Source organism: Bubalus bubalis, chromosome 16 (genome assembly GCF_019923935.1).
Source record: "Bubalus bubalis isolate 160015118507 breed Murrah chromosome 16, NDDB_SH_1, whole genome shotgun sequence".
NCBI classification, from domain to species: Eukaryota; Metazoa; Chordata; class Mammalia; order Artiodactyla; family Bovidae; genus Bubalus; species Bubalus bubalis.
The window spans coordinates 30740125-30756415 of NC_059172.1; the positions used below are offsets into that span (position 1 = coordinate 30740125).

General features: G+C 39.2%; 1 protein-coding gene, 1 non-coding gene and 1 pseudogene across 2 annotated transcripts in view; all 3 read right to left on the minus strand.

Annotated features, from left to right (window-relative positions):
• The window catches only part of RNF169 (ring finger protein 169), an 87249-nt gene that overhangs the window by 38061 nt on the left and 32897 nt on the right, over positions 1-16291 (minus strand). The window lies entirely within an intron of this gene.
• Positions 192-328, minus strand: LOC112579793. The gene has a single exon (XR_003104121.1). It is a non-coding gene; the product is annotated as a small nucleolar RNA SNORA57 (small nucleolar RNA).
• Positions 8039-14074, minus strand: LOC102413341 (annotated as a pseudogene).

A 16291-nucleotide genomic window follows, 5' to 3' on the forward strand; every position in this document is an offset into this window, starting at 1 on the left:
ATGAGGCAATTTTCAAGAAAAAATACATACATACAAGAAACACACACACACTTCCCCCCCCCTCATACTAGCTTGCCTTTTTTATTCTCTTGGTAGTGCCTTTTGAAGACAAGAAGCTCCAAGTTTTAATGCAGTTTAACATTAGTGATTTTTTAAAAAGAAATCGTCTCATAGTATCTCTTTTTTTTTGCTCTGTTCCCGGCACTTGAGGATAGAACCAGCAGACTGGAAGTTGCTGGTACTGAAGACATGACGCCAGGAGGCCAGAGCCCATTCCTTCTACCTCCATACATTACATGGATCGGGAATCCCTGCCAAGAAAAGGAGGGTCCACAGGCACACCCTCCTCCCCAAGATCCCCAGCACAAACCCCATGTCTACAAAGTCACACTCACTCAGTCACCTCCCTCATAGTATCTTGAAGGAATTATTATTTGACATTTCACATACAGATCTACAATCCACCTTGAGCTGTTGTTTTATTCTTTTTTTAATCAACTATGTTAAGGAATAACCTACATATGATAAAATGATCACATATGGAATGCATAGCTCAACGAACTTCAATAAATGTATATATCCATGCAACCATATCCCTAATCAAGATACAGAGCATTTTTACCACCAAGTCACCTCAAACCCACTAGTGGGAATTCCCTGTACAGTGCTTAGACTCTATACTTTTACTGCCAAGGGCCAGAGTTTGATCCCTGGTCAGGGAACTAAGTTTCCACAAATCATGCAGCATGGCCAAAACCAAAAACAATAAAAAACCCACTAGTAATCAATCTCCCACCCTACGCAGCTCAAACCAACACTTAATTTTATAACTGTGATTACAGATTAGTTTTGCCTACTATAAAATCATACAGCATATATTTCTTTATGTCAAGATTCATTCACAGCACATTTTTGATATTCATCCATGCTACTAAGTTCATTATAATACTCTATTCCCTATATTCCTTTTATGTATAAGTTATATTCCACTGCATGAATATACCACAGTATGTTTATCCATTCAAGTATTATACATGTGGGTTGTATTTAGTTTGGAGCATTATGAATAAAGCTGCTATGAACATTCATGTCTTTTTCTGAACAGATGTTTTTATTTTGCTTGTCTAAACAGCTACAAGTAGAATTGCTCCATCAAGTAGTTGCTGCTGCTGCTGCTGCTGCTAAGTCACATCAGTCATGTCCGACTCTGTGTGACGCCATAGATGGCAGCCCACCAGGCTCCTCCGTCCCTGGGATTCTCCAGGCAAGAACACTGGAGTGGGTTGCCATTTCCTTCTCCAATGCATGAAAGTGAAAAGTGAAAGTGAAGTTGCTCAGTCGTGTCCGACTCTTAGCGACCCCATGGACTGCAGCCTACCAGGCTCCTCCGTCCATGGGATTTTCCAGACAAGAGTCCTGGAGTGGGAAACGTCAAGTAGATAAGTGTATGTTTAAATTTATAAACTGCCAAAATGTTTCCTATGGAGATATACCATTGTATACAATCAGTCCTCCATATCCATGGATTCCACATCAATAAATTTAACCAACCACAGATCAAAAATCAATCTGCCAGAATTCCCTGGTAGTGCAGTGGATAAGAATCCTCCTGCCAACGCAGGGGACATGGGTTCAGTCCCTGGTCCAGGAAGATTCCATGTGCCACAGAGCAACTAAGTCCGTGCACCACAACTTCTGAGCTTGCACTCTTAAGCCTGTGAGCCTCAATTAATGAGTGCCTGGGCCTCAACTACCGAGCCCACGTGCTGCAGCTACTGAAGCCTGTACATCCAGAGCCTGTGCTGTGCAACAAGAGAAGCCACTGCAGTGAGGAGCCCACGCACTGCAATGAGGAGCAGCCCCAGCTCTCTGCAACTAGAGAAAGCCTGCATGCAGCAATGAAAAGCTGGTGCAACCAAAAATAAAATAAATAAGCGTTTTAAAAATATCAATCTGCCTTTGGTGGAACCTGTGTACACTGAACCTGTAGATGCCAAAGGCCAACTGTACTCTGTTTTTCATAAGGGACTTGAACATCCATGGATTTTGGTATCCACATGGTTTCTGGAACCATTACCCCGTAGATATGGAGGGAGGATTATAATCCCACTAACAATTCATGAGAAACCCAGCTTATTCTCACACTCATTTGGACACATGGAATTCTTAGCCTTTTAATTTTAGCTATTCCATAGAAAGTAGGGGATATCCCATACGTGATTTTAGTGAGTTATCTCCCTGCTGTTTAACTATGTTGAGCACCTTTTCACATTTTCGGTAGCATGTCTTCTTTTGTGAAGTGACTGTTTTCAATCAAGTGGCGGATGCATGCTGCTGTATGGCAAAACCAATACAATATTGTAAAGTAAAAAAAAAAAATAAATTAAAAAAAAAAGTATGGGGAAAAAAAAGTTTAAATGAAAAAAAAAATTCTAAATAAAAGTCAGCTGTTAGATATTTTGAGAATATCTTCTCCCAGTATTTGCTTTGTTTATTTTCTAAACGTATAGAAGATTTTAACTTTAATAAAATTCAATATATCATTTTTTTCTTCTGTGATTAGGATTTTTGGGGTTCTTGTCTAATAAATCTTTGCCTACCCTAAGGGCAATATTTTTTTCTTCTAGGTCTTCTTCTGCATAATTTTAGCTTTTATGTTTAGTCTATGATCCATGGTATACAGATCAAGACTGACTTATTCACAGGATAAGTCTGTTCCAACATCACTGTTGAAAAGACTGTTATTTTGCCACTGAATTATTTCTGTGCCCTTAGGAATATCAATTGACTTGATATTCCTATTATGAGGGGGTCTATTCTAGGACTATATTCTATCCATTTATCTATGTCTTTTCCCTATGCCAATACCATACTCTCTTGATGACTATCATTTTAAAATCAGGTAGTAAAAGTCCTCCAATAAAAAGTCATTATTTATAGTCATGATCCTCCACGTAGAAAATTCACTAGAATCTACAAAAAAAGCTACTAAAACTACTAAATGAGTTTAGCACAGTTGTAGGATAAAGTATCAAAATGTAAAAACCAATAGTATTTTTATATACTTGCAAGAATTATAATACCACTTACAGTAATATCCAAAAATGTGAAATCTTTAAGATACATCTGATAAAAGATCTGGAAAGTGAAAACCACAAACCACTGCTGACAGAAACTAACGAAGAACTAAATAAATAGAAAGATATCATGTTTATGGGTCTGAAGACTCAATTACTGAGATATCAATTCTCCCCGAATTGATCTATAGACTCTGGGCAATCCGAATCAGAATGCCAACAAGTGTTTTTGTAGAAATTGGCAAGCCAATACTAAAATTCAGATGGATATACAGTGAACCAAGAAGCCAAAATAACTTCTTATTATGCTGCTGCTACTGCTGCTAAGTCCCCTCAGTCGTGTCCGACTCTGTGCAACCCCATAGACGGAAGCCCACCAGGCTCCGTCCCTGGGATTCTCCAGGCAAGAACACTGGAGTGGGTTGCCATTTCCTTCTCCAATGCATGAAAGTGAAAAGTGAAAGTGAAGTCGCTCAGTCGTGTCTGACTCTTCTTACTATAAAGCTACAATAATCAAAACAGCATGGTACTGGTGTAATAATAAACAAACAGATTAATGATACAGATACAATATAGAGTTTAGAAACAAAGCCACAATATGCAGTTAACTAATCTTTGACAAAGGTGCAAAAAGCAATCCAATGGAGAAAGGATAGTCTCTTCAGCAAATGTGCCAGAATAACTGGGACATCCATATGCACAACATATATAAAAATTAACTCAAAATGGATCACAGACCTAAATATAAAGCCTAAAACTATAAAACTTCTAGAAGAAAACACAGGAGAAAATCTTTGTTAACTTTGGAAAAAGAAATCTTGGATATAACACCAAAAGCAAATCTACAAAAGGAAAAAAAAAATGTACACAGTGTATTTTTTGAAAGTTAAAAACTTCTCCCATTCAAAGGGCTCTAAGAAAATGAAAAGATTGATACAGGGAGAAAAATATTTACAAATCAAATACCTGATAAGACTTGTATTCAAAAATATTTCAAAATTCAACAGTAAGAAAATACAAATAAACACATGAAAAGATGCTCAACATTATTGGTCATTAGTTTAGTTCAGTTCAGTTGCTCAGTCGTGTCCGATTTTTTGTGACCCCATGAACCACAGCACGCCAGGCCTCCCTGTCCATCACCAACTCCTGGAGTTCAACCAAACGCATGTCCATCGAGTTGGTGATGCCATCCAGCCATCTCATCCTCTGTCGTCCCCTTCTCCTCTTGCCCCCAATCTTTCCCAGCATCAGAGTCTTTTCAAATGAGGCAGCTCTTCGATCAGGTGGCCAAAGTATTGGAGTTTCAGCTTCAACCTCAGTCCTTCCAATGAACACCCAGGACTGATCTCCTTTAGGATGGACTGGTTGGATCTCCTTGCAGTCCAAGGGACTCTCAAGAGTCTTCTCCAACACCACAGTTCAAAAGCATCAATTCTTCGGCCCTCAGCTTTCTTCACAGTCCAACTCTCACGTCCATACATGACCACAGGAAAAACCATAGCTTTGACTAGATGGACCTTTGTTGACAAAGTAATGTCTCTGCTTTTTAATATGCTGTCTAGGTTGGTCATAACTTTCCTTCCAAGGAGTAAGCGTCTTTTCATTTCATGGCTGCAATAACCATCTGCTGTGATTTTGGAGCCCCCCAAAAATAAAGTCTGACACTGTTTCCACTGTTTCCCCATCTATTTGCCATGAAGTGATGGGACCGGATGCCATGATCTTCATTTTCTGAATGTTGAGCATTAAGCCAACTTTTTCACTCTCCTCTTTCACTTTTATCAAGAGGCTCTTTAGTTCTTCACTTTCTGCCATAAGGGTGGTGTCATCTGCATATCTGAGGTTACTGCTATTTCTCCCGGCAATCTTGATTCCAGCTTGTGCTTCTTCCAGCCCAGCGTTTCTCATGATGTACTCTGCATATAAGTTAAATAAGCAGGGTGACAATATACAGCCTTGACGTACTCCTTTTCCTATTTGGAACCAGTCTGTTGTTCCATGTCCAGTTCTAACTGTTGCTTCCTGACCTGCATACAAGTTTCTCAACAGGCAGGTCAGGTGGTCTGGTATTCCCATCTTTTTCAAGAATTTTCCACAGCTTATCGTGATCCACACAGTCAAAGGATTTGGCAAAGTCAGTAGAGCAGAAATAAATGTTTTTCTGGAACTCTCTTGCTTTTTCAATGATCCAGCGGATGTTGGCAATTTGATCTCTGGTTCCTCTGCCTTTTCTAAAACCAGCTTGAACATCTAGAAGTTCACAGTTCACGTATTGCTGAAACCTGGCTTGGAGAATTTTAAGCATTACTTTACTAGTGAGATGAGTGCAATTGTGCGGTAGTTTGAGCATTCTTTGGCACTGCCTTTCTTAGGGAAATACAAATTAAAACCACAATGAGATACCATTACATAACAACTAGAATTGTGAAAATTAAAAAGACTAACCCTACCAAATGTTGGCAAAGACTGAGAGAAACCAGAACATTCATACACTACTGGTAAGAATTAAAATGGGAAAACCACTTTGGAAAAGTTTGGCAGTTTCTTTGAAAAGGAAGCACACATACCATATGATCCAGCAATTTCAAGTTAAGAATTTACTTAAGAGAAAAAAAAATTATTTTGTACAAAGACTTGCAAGTGAATGGTCACAGTAGCTTTATTTGTAATAGCTAAGAACTGGAAACAACCCAAATGTCTATTAAGAGGCAAACAGATAAACTGTGACATGTACAATGAAATACTACTCTGCAGTATGAAAGAATAAATTATCAATACATGTAACTAGCTGAATGAATCTTGGAATTACTATGCTAAGTGAAAAAGTGAAACAGAAAAGCATTAAGCAATTTAGACCAAAAAGAAAAAGCATTACTTGGACTTCATCATAACTAAAAACTTTTGTGCAAACTAACAAAAAAATGAAAAAACAACCTACACAGTGAGAGAAAATATTTACAAATCATGTATCTGATAAGGATTTAATACCCAGAATACATTTAAAATAAAACTTACAACTCAACAACAAAAACCCAACTTGAAATTGAGCAGAAAGACCTGAACAGACATTTCTCTGAAGAAGAAACACAAAGTTATCAATAAGGACATGAAAAAAGGCTCAACATCATATTCATTAGGGAAATGCAAATCAAAACCTAATGAGATACCCACTAGAATGGTTATTTTTTTAAAAATCAGAAAATAATAAGTGCTGACAAGAATGTGAGTAATTGGGGCCCTCACACATTGTTGGTAGGAATGTAAAATTGTACTGCTGCTGTAGAACACAGTTTAATGATTCCCTTGACCTGGCAATTCCACTCATAATTATATACCCAAAATAAAAGAGCGAGGCAAACGGACACTTGTATTCCAATGTTTATGCAGCATTATTCACAACAGCCAAAAAGTGAGAGCTCAAGAGTCCATCAGGAGATGAAAGGATTAACAAAAATGAAATGCTGTTGTTGTTCAGTTGCCCAGTCATGTCCGACACTCTGGAACCCCATGGACTGCAGAACACCAGGCCTCCCTGTCCCTCACCATCTCCCAAAGTTTGCCCAAGTTCATGTCCATTGCATCGGTGATACCATCCAGCCATCTCATCCTCTGATGCCCTCTTCTCCTTCTGCCCTCAATCCTTCCCAGCATCAGGGACTTTTCCAATGAGTCATCTGTACACATCAGATGAACAAAACACTGGAGCTTCAGCTTCAAAATCAGTCCTTCCAACGAGTATTCAGGGTTGATTTCCCTTAAGATTGACTGGTTTGATCTCCATGCTGTCCAAGAGTTTCAGGAGTCTTCTCTAGCACCACAGTTCGAAGGTACCAATTCTTTGGCGCTCTACCTTCTTTACAATCCAGCTCTCAGAACTATACAGGACCACTGGGAAGACCATAGCCTTGACAAAACGGAATATCGAGCCATAAAAAGGAATGAACTACTGAAACATGCTACAATGTGAATAAACCTTGAAAACATGCTGCGTGAAATAAGCCAGGTCACAAACGGACAAATATGATATGACTCTAACTTACGTATCTAGAATAGGCAAATTTGTAAAAAAAAGAAAGTAGGTTAGAGGTTAACGGGGGTTGGGGGGTATGATGGAATGGGGCGATATCGATAAATGGGTACAGAGTTTCTGTTTGGAGTGATAAAAATATTTTGGAGAAAGAGAACAGCGATGATTGCACAACAGGAGATCAGCCCTGGGATTTCTTTGGAAGGAATGATGCTAAAGCTGAAACTCCAGTACTTTGGCCACCTCATGTGAAGAGTTGATTCATTGGAAAAGACCCTGATGCTGGGAGGGATTGGGGGCAGGAGGAGAAGGGGACGACAGAGGATGAGATGGCTGGATGGCATCACTGACTTGATGGACGTGAATCTCAGTGAACTCCGGGAGTTGGTGATGGACAAGGAGGCCTGGCGTGCTGCAATTCATGGGGTCGCAAAGAGTCAGACACGACTGAGCGACTGATCTGATCTGATCTGATCTGATGAATGTATGCTTAAGGCCAATGAATTGTACACTTAAATTGGTTAAAATGACAAATTTTATGTCATATATATCTCACAGCACTTAAAAGGTTTTTTGTGTGTCATATAACTTACTATATAAGTATCATTAAGTTCCAGCTAGCGTTCTATCTTTTTAGATACTAAATAAATAACCTGTATGACAGGTTCACTCAAGGCAATCATCTAGCAGGAGGTTCAACTAATCTTCTGGTTAGAATCAAATAATTGAATTGTCTGACAGCTAAACACAAAAGCAAACAGAATTCCTAGCCATAGGGCAAGCCTCCACTGAAGGAACAGGCTGTGGAGCTCACTAGATTCTTCAATCCTGTTGATTCAAGAAGGAGATCCCTACAGAATATTTGTAGCTAATCATGTCATGAATAATACCCATTTACCATGAAAAATTATTTATCTTCATAACTGCAAAATATGAGTGATGGGTATACAGGTGTTCATTTTATTGACCTTTTTATATTTGTTTAAACATTACAAAAATTAAAAATTTAGAAAACATTTATAATATTCATTATGCTAATCAACAAACCTCAGGCACTGGATGATTGCAGAAATAACTGAAGGGTTTCTAGGAGCCTCTGTAGAGAAAGTTCTGATTACAGTCTTTCAAATGCTAAGTAACTGTTCAAGAGTATGTATTCCCTATTATTAATAGTACTTCAAATGTTAACTAGCCATACTTAAAGAGTTTAGAATAAAACACATATGAACTTCTTTCAATTTGGAACCATGTCCTATTCATCCTTGATGTCTCCTCTCCCACTTTAGTACTAGACATGGGGCCTATATGCAGTAAGTTTAATTCCATGAACATTTACAGCGCACGAGAATCTGTGTTCATAACTGCTTTTAGAGCTAAGGATATAGCCCTGACCAAAAATGACAAAGTTTTTGTATGAGGCTTATACTCTGTAAGAATGTGATTGAAATGAAAGATGTAATTGGACTAATGAATTTTTAAGAGGTCTTCCAACAAATATTCCCTGCAATACAAACTATACCTATTTTGGTGACCGCAGCAGTCCCCACGTTTTGGGGGAGCTTCTCTCAATTCCACAGTAAAAGATAACCAATGCAGTGGTGTCATGAACACAGGGCTGGTGGGAAGAGTGCTGTTCAATGGCACTTTAAAAAAAATCTGGATGTAACTGCTCTCATTAAAGTTACATGCTTATCAAAATTCCCCCAACCAAAGGTAATGTTCCATACATCTGTCTCAGGCTAGAGAAGAATTTATTACTAATGTAATACAGTCACACATAGAGTGTGCCCTTCCGGTGATGGCAAGGATGACAGTGAGGGTTCTGCTCTAAATGGACTAATAAGGATGGGATTTTTCTAAAATATATCAGACCTTTCAAAGATTAAAATACACAGATCTTTACCACCCCAGCCTCTCTAGCTGTGCAGGAAACAACCAAGTTATGACAGCATTTATCACATAATGTAATGCATGCATTAGGCCTCACAAGTGTTGAAACAGGAAACACTAATGCTTGTTACATATGATGTCTTCAGTTAACCTGAAGCCTTGTTTTATTTTGTGAAGCAAACCATTCATCACTTTCATCTTCGCCATTGCATCATCCAATAATTTGCTTCTCTCTGGATCCATCTTTTAGAGTTTTCAAAATGCTTCATCTCCCACAAAGCAAATTTCATGTCCATCAGGGTCAGGCAGAATGATCACTTGCACTGTTGCTTTCCCTAGAGTGTCCAGACTCACAAGGGGAGTCAGAATCCCCCAGTTCTCCCATTTTATCAAGTCTTCTGACAACCCTTTCTAGGGGCAAGAAAAGGCAATTTGTCCAAAAGCTGCTGCAAGATCACTGCCTCCAAGATGTCCTATAGCTCCAGCTTACACTGGTTATCAGCAGAGCCCAGCAAAGTCCTCTGCTTCTTTTCATCTTTTTCATAAACTTTCATTCCTACTAAATTATACCAGTAGCCAAAGGACTTCTCAAGATCAGACTCTGGGAGAGTTACTTTTAATATAGGATCTGTCTGCGGTGGACTGCGGTTCTGCAAACAGAATTTATATCCTCCAGGGGCTTTGGTTTCAAAAACACCTCCTGCAACCTCATTGAGTGGCCACTCCAGCTTCCTGGCATTGCTGATGGCCTGGCTAGAAGAGTGGAATAGTTGGCTTAAAACTCAACATTCAGAAAACTAAGATCATGGCATCCGGTCCCATCACTTCATGGCAAATAGATGGGGAAACAATGGAAACAGTGACAGACTATTTTCTTAGGCTCCAAAATCACTGCAGATGGTGACTGCAGCCATGAAATTAAAAGACGCTTACTCCTTGGAAGGAAAGTTATGACCAACCTAGACAGCATATTAAAAAGCAGAGACATTACTTTGTCAACAAAGGTCCATCTAGTCAAAGCTATGGTTTTTCCAGTAGTCATGTATGGATGTGAGAGTTGGACTATAAAGAAAGCTGAGCACCGAAGAACTGATGCTTTTGAACTGTGGTGCTGGAGAAGACTCTTGAGAGTCCCTTGGATTGCAAGGAGATCCAACCACTCCATCCTAAAGGAAATCAGTTGTGAATAGTCATTGGAAGGACTGATGCTGAGGCTGAAACTCCATTACTTTGGCTACCTGATGTGAAGAACTGACTCATCAGGAAAGACCCTGACGGTGGGAAAGATTGAAGGCAGGAGGAGAAGGGGACGACAGAGGATGAGATGGTTGGATGGCATCACTGACTCAATGGATATGAGTTTGAGTAAACTCCAGGAGCTGGTGATGGACAGGGAGGCCTGGGATGCTGCAGTCCATGGGGTCGCAAAGAGTCATACACGGCTGAGTGACTGAACTGAACTGGCTAGAAGTGAGTGTGATAATCATGAAGTCATTGCCAAGTTTTTAGTCTCCGATGCCCCAACTGTAAGTCAGTTCTGCAACAAAATGATCAGCCTCAGGTCCAAATCCATCCATCATTTTACTTCATTTCCCATCATTAAGGCCTTCATTCCCAGGACATCATGACAGAAATGCCATTAGGAAATGGTTTTCCACTTTGAACATGAAGTGCAGAACCCTGCATGTCACCATGGCCTCCTACAGTACCCAGCTCACACATACGTGCCACACCACCCACAGATGATGCCAGCGCAGTAGTCCCAGTGGCACTTTAAAATTGAGAGGCCTGTGCATCCGTAATTGTCTCATTTTCTTATCTAAATTGGTAAAATGGTCTACCACCGAATGATAGTAGACTACAGAAATAATTTGTGAGAGTTGTAGGAGCTTCTGGCCTCTTGGTGCTTCCTTAATCTTTCCCCTGTGCTCATTCACTTCAGTAGGATCATACTCTTTGCAATCCGATGGACCGTAGCCTGCCAGGCTCCTCTGTCCATGGGATTCTCCACGCAAGAATACTGGAGTGGGTTGCCATGCCCTCCTTCAGGGGAAGCTCCCAACACAGGGTTAACAATATTCTTTCGCCAATCAATGCAACAAGATGGAGGGCTGAGCACATTCTAATATTCTCCTTCTGCTTAAAACAACACGAAATGTCAGGAAACTTCTCTTTAATGGAACATATCTATAAAAGTACAGAAAAAAATAGCATGCCATTAGCAAACAAGATCACAAATATGCAGAAGATGGAACTAGTTTTCACACTTAAAGGTGTGAAATTGCTAAATAAGCAATTCACACATACAAAAAAAGAAATGGGCAGTAAGCACAAGATGCTCCTCCTCTCTAGTAGTCCAGGAAATGTAAATGAAAACAATGAGATATTTTATTCAGGAGATAGCAAAATATTAAAAATAATGAAAAGGGACTCTCTTTTACTGTTGATGAGAAAGTTAGGTTGAAAAAGTCTTTTTAATATCCACCAAAATACAAAGTGTATATACCACTTGACCCGCACTTTCACTTCTAGGAATCTAACTTAACATTTGCTCAGATATATTCATACATGTTTAGTGCAACATCTCTTCAAAATCGGGGAAAATGGGAAACAATTTAAATGATCAGTGGTTAAATGAATTATGTACACCTCATCCACATCATGAAATATCATTCGGTATGAAAAAAGTACCTACATGAAAGCACCTGCTTCCCATCCACACATACAAAAAAAATACTGTCAGAAAAGAAAAGAAAATAAAAAGAAACTGGCTACAGAATAGATCATATTTTTCCTTAAAACTCCTAGGTCCTTTGAAGTCTTTACCATTAGACCGTAATACTCACAACCCTTTTCTGTGGTAGTCACCTACTCTGCCTGTCAACTCCCCTTATTCACAGAAAACCTCAGCACCAAAGTGTCTGCCCAGCTACTCCTGTGATCATTCCTGAAGATTTCAATAGCAGTATTTTCTCTCAGGTTCTTCACATCCTTCTAGATAAATCTTTTCTTCCATCCTATTTCAGTTACGTCCTCCCACAATCATACCCCAAACTGTCATTTTCAATAACTAAAACTACCTCTCAGCATCACATTTAAGCCTCTCACACTTAGACCACCACTTCTAGGTTTCCAACTTTACTAATATGCTAGTCACCCTACTTTCATAATTCTTTATCCCCATCAAAACTTCCAGTCCACCAACTCAACCACTCTCCCTGTCCACCACGCCCCTCATGTTCTCAATTCCTTCCTCAAACAAGCTTCTTAAAGCAACCACAGTCCAAAATTACAACTTCCTTGTATACACCTTCAGGTCCACTGCATCATTCCCTCTGTCATACTTCTTAGCGTAGTTTCTAATCCTGGTTAAACCCAACCCATTGCTTACTCCGTGTTCTAATTGGTCTTATTTCCATTTTTGCCCCATGAGGCAGAGAGAGCTACTGCCTACCCAGTATTCATTTTTTCATTTCTTACTAAAAGAATCCTAATTTTACTGAGGAAACTAATGTACCCAACTAAAACACTGTGTTTCCCAGCTTTCCTGACAGCCACAGGAAGTCTGTGACACTAAATTACAAAATATAGGAGAAGTCACTGGGTGGGGATTTGGAGAAAGCTCTTTAAAAGACCAAATTCAGCTGACATATGCCCTTCTGCCTTACCTTCTGTCTAGATGGAATTCTAGAGAAGAATTAACCATCTCACACCACAAGGAGACAGGCATGCTAAAAGACGTCTAAACAGAAAAATAAAAGGACCCTGAACCTCTGATGTCCTAGGGCTGCCGAATCAGTCCAGGACAGTTTACCTCCAGCTTTTATGTTACTTGAAAAAATAAAACTCCTAATTTATTTGAGTCATTATGTTGGGGTCTCTACTGCTCTGCTTAGTTTCTCAGTCATGTCTTACTCTTTGTGACCCCATGGATTGCAGCCTGCCTGGCTTCTCCATCCATGGGATTCTCCAGACAAGAATACTGGAGTGGGTTGCCATTTCCTCCTCCAGGGAATCTTCCCAACCCAGGGATCGAACCCAGGTCTCCTGCACTGCAGGTGAATTCTTTACCATCTGAGCCACCAGGAAAGCCCAAGAATACTGTTGTCTCTACTACTGATAGTAAATACAATTCCTAATTCCTAGGCCTATTACAGTTTATTCCCCACAAGGCAAATAGAGACCTTTTAAAAGTATGAAAATGAAAGTCACTCAGTCATGTCTGACTCTTTGCGACCCCATGGACTGGTCCACGGGATTCTCCAGGCCAGAATACTGGAATGGGTAGCCTTTCCCTTCTCCAGGGTATCTTCCCAACTGAGGGATAGAACCCAGCTCTCCACCATTGCAGGCGGCTTCTTTACCAGCTGAGCCACAAGGGAAGCCCAAGAATACTGGAGTGGGTAGCCTATCCCTTCTCCACTGAACCTTTCTGACCCAGGAATCAAATTGGGGTCTCCTGCATTGCAGGCAGATATAAGTCCGATCATATTACTGGCTTCCCAACACACTTAAAATAAACTTAGGGTCCTTACCAGGCAACTAGGCCTTCTCTGCGGAGAAGGCAATGGCACCCCACTCCAGTACTCTTGCCTGGAAAATCCCATGGACGGAGGAGCCTGGTAGGCTGCAGTCCATGGGGTCGCTAGGAGTCAGACACGACTGAGCGACTTCACTTTCACTTTTCACTTTCATGCATTGGAGAAGGAAATGGCAACCCACTCCAGTGTTCTTGCCTGGAGAATCCCAGGGATGGGGGAGCCTGGTGGGCTGCCATCTCTGGGGTCGCACAGAGTCGGACATGACTGAAGCGACTTAGCAGCAGCAGGCCTTCTCTGATATGGCAATCCTCTCTCTCACAACTCACATCATACCAAATCCCATTACCGCACTTCCATCTACAACTTGTACACTCAGTTCCAGCCAAGGTGTTCCTTTAACAAGGAAAACCTGTTTCCATCTCAGGGCCTGTGTGTTTGCTGTTTCCTTTGCCGGGAATGCTCTCTCCTCACAACTTTACTTGGCTTGCTCCCTCACCTCTTCCAGGTAGCAACTCAAATGTTGCCTTCTCTGACATTTTCCCTGATCCCTGTATTAAAAACAGTCGTTTTGTGTCTCAAGTTTTCCTTCCACTCCCCTGTAACTCTTCCTACCTTGCTTTATTAATATATAATAAATACTTTTTTGCTTATTTACTGTTCATCTTTCCCACTAGAATGGAATCTCCCTGACAGCAAGAACCTTGGGTGTCTCTTTCAGCATCATATCCCTAGTACCTGGCACACAGTGAGGACATAATAAATATTTGTTGAATAAATGAATATACATCATGATTTCATTTATACTGAAAAAGCATATGTGAGCGTGTGTGTGTAAGTACATTAAAAATCTAGGATATACACTAAACTGTTGATGCTAGTTATCTCTGGGGAAGAGAGTGGAAAATAAAAAAAAGAAGAACTTTCACAGTTTGCTCTGCATATTTTTGCATAAAAAAGACAAAATTAGCTATAACACATGACAGGAAGAAAATTTTAAACATATTTAGAAATATAAACCTATTTATAGAATCATAAAATTTAGACACTCATAGTAACCTCAGTAAGCATAACACTACACCATGGGTAGAAGGATCTATGATTAGCAAGCAAACATCTTTTAAAAGACCTAGAATCAGGGGAATAAAACTTTCTGATAACTTTTTTAGAGCCTTTATAAAGGTTTTTACTGTCATTTAAACAAAATAATAAAGTATACTAAGCAAAGTGTATTGTACATCAAATTAGTAATGAGTTGTGTAGAATTAATTTCCATCACTTGCTCAGTAAAAACTTTTAAATATCTCCCTTTCCTAGGGATTCATCTAGATAATTATATATTTGCTTTGTTTCAGAAAATATGCATTCTAAAAGACATCTTTTTTATCAAGTTCTCCATCCAAATGTCCAGTATCTTAATTTTTTTACTTTATGGAGGCATATTTTTACATGTTATATAATTCATCCATTTCAAAAAATTCAATGATTTTTAGTAAATTTACCAAGTTGTGGAACACACCATAAATCAGTTTTAGAAACCTTTATCACTGCAATAAAATCATTCATGCCCATTTACTGTTAACCCCATTCCCACCTCTACTCAATCAACCATTAATCTACTGTCTCTATACTTTTGTCTATTCTAGACATTTTCTATAAATAGAAACATACAATATGTGGCTTCTTTCATCTGATTTCTTTCACTTAGCATCTTTTCGAGGTTCATCTATCCGGTAGCACGTGTCAGTATTCCATTCCTTTTTGTTGCTGAATAATATTCCACTGTACGGATATGCCACAATAGTGGCATATCCACTATAATTTGGTTCTATGACTTGGATTTCCATTTTCCAGATAATATAATGGTTGAAGGATAACTTGGGTACTTGGGGAAGGGAGGCAGGGAGACTCTATGGTTAAATTTATTCAACACAATGACATAGGTGAGTGTTTTTCAATTCCAATCCAGTTTATACAGAATGAGATTGTCATGGCTTCACTCAACATTATGCTATCAGTCACTTTTAAAACTATAGTTTTAAAACTATTTTTTCTGTCCCTCCCTCCTAACAGGAACAAAAGGATAGTTCCTCAAGGTTTCTGTCTCTCTACTAAGGTTTATAAAAAATCTCTATACTTACTATGCCTTCTGCTTTACTTCTTTTTTCTACCTCTGAGTCCTTATTTTCTCATTATATTCAAGCTGATAGCTTTAAAATTTCCATATTCTCCAAATTTCTAAAACGTTACATTAAAACTAAATATCTGCATATTCCGGAATTTTATTGAAGAGAAATCTGTAGCCCCTCAGGGGCTCATGTAGCCCCTGAGAACAATTTCTTTCTATGTAGAAAAAAGCTTTGTAACTGATTTAAAATGAAAAACAAAAAACTCACAACTCTAATATAAAAGGAGCAAGTGGACCCATGTCAACATTTGACACTCGTTTAAAAGAAAAGATCAAATATAGAGTAATTAAGCAGTCTTTTTTCTCTTCTCTTTCTCTTTAATATGACCTTTCATTCAGTCTAAAATGCCATAGTAATGCTATTGTCTTGTCTCTGCTTTATGATGATGTCTGATTCAGATTAAGTGGATTATTTATCTTTATAAAATATTAAACATTTACATGTAGAGTGATTATCTAATCATTATGATCTTAGGTAAGGGATGGTGGTTCAGGGAGAGGGCTGGGGAAGGATAATACAAATCTTATACTTCTTATAACCAGACTTTTTGAAGTCTTAATTTTCCAA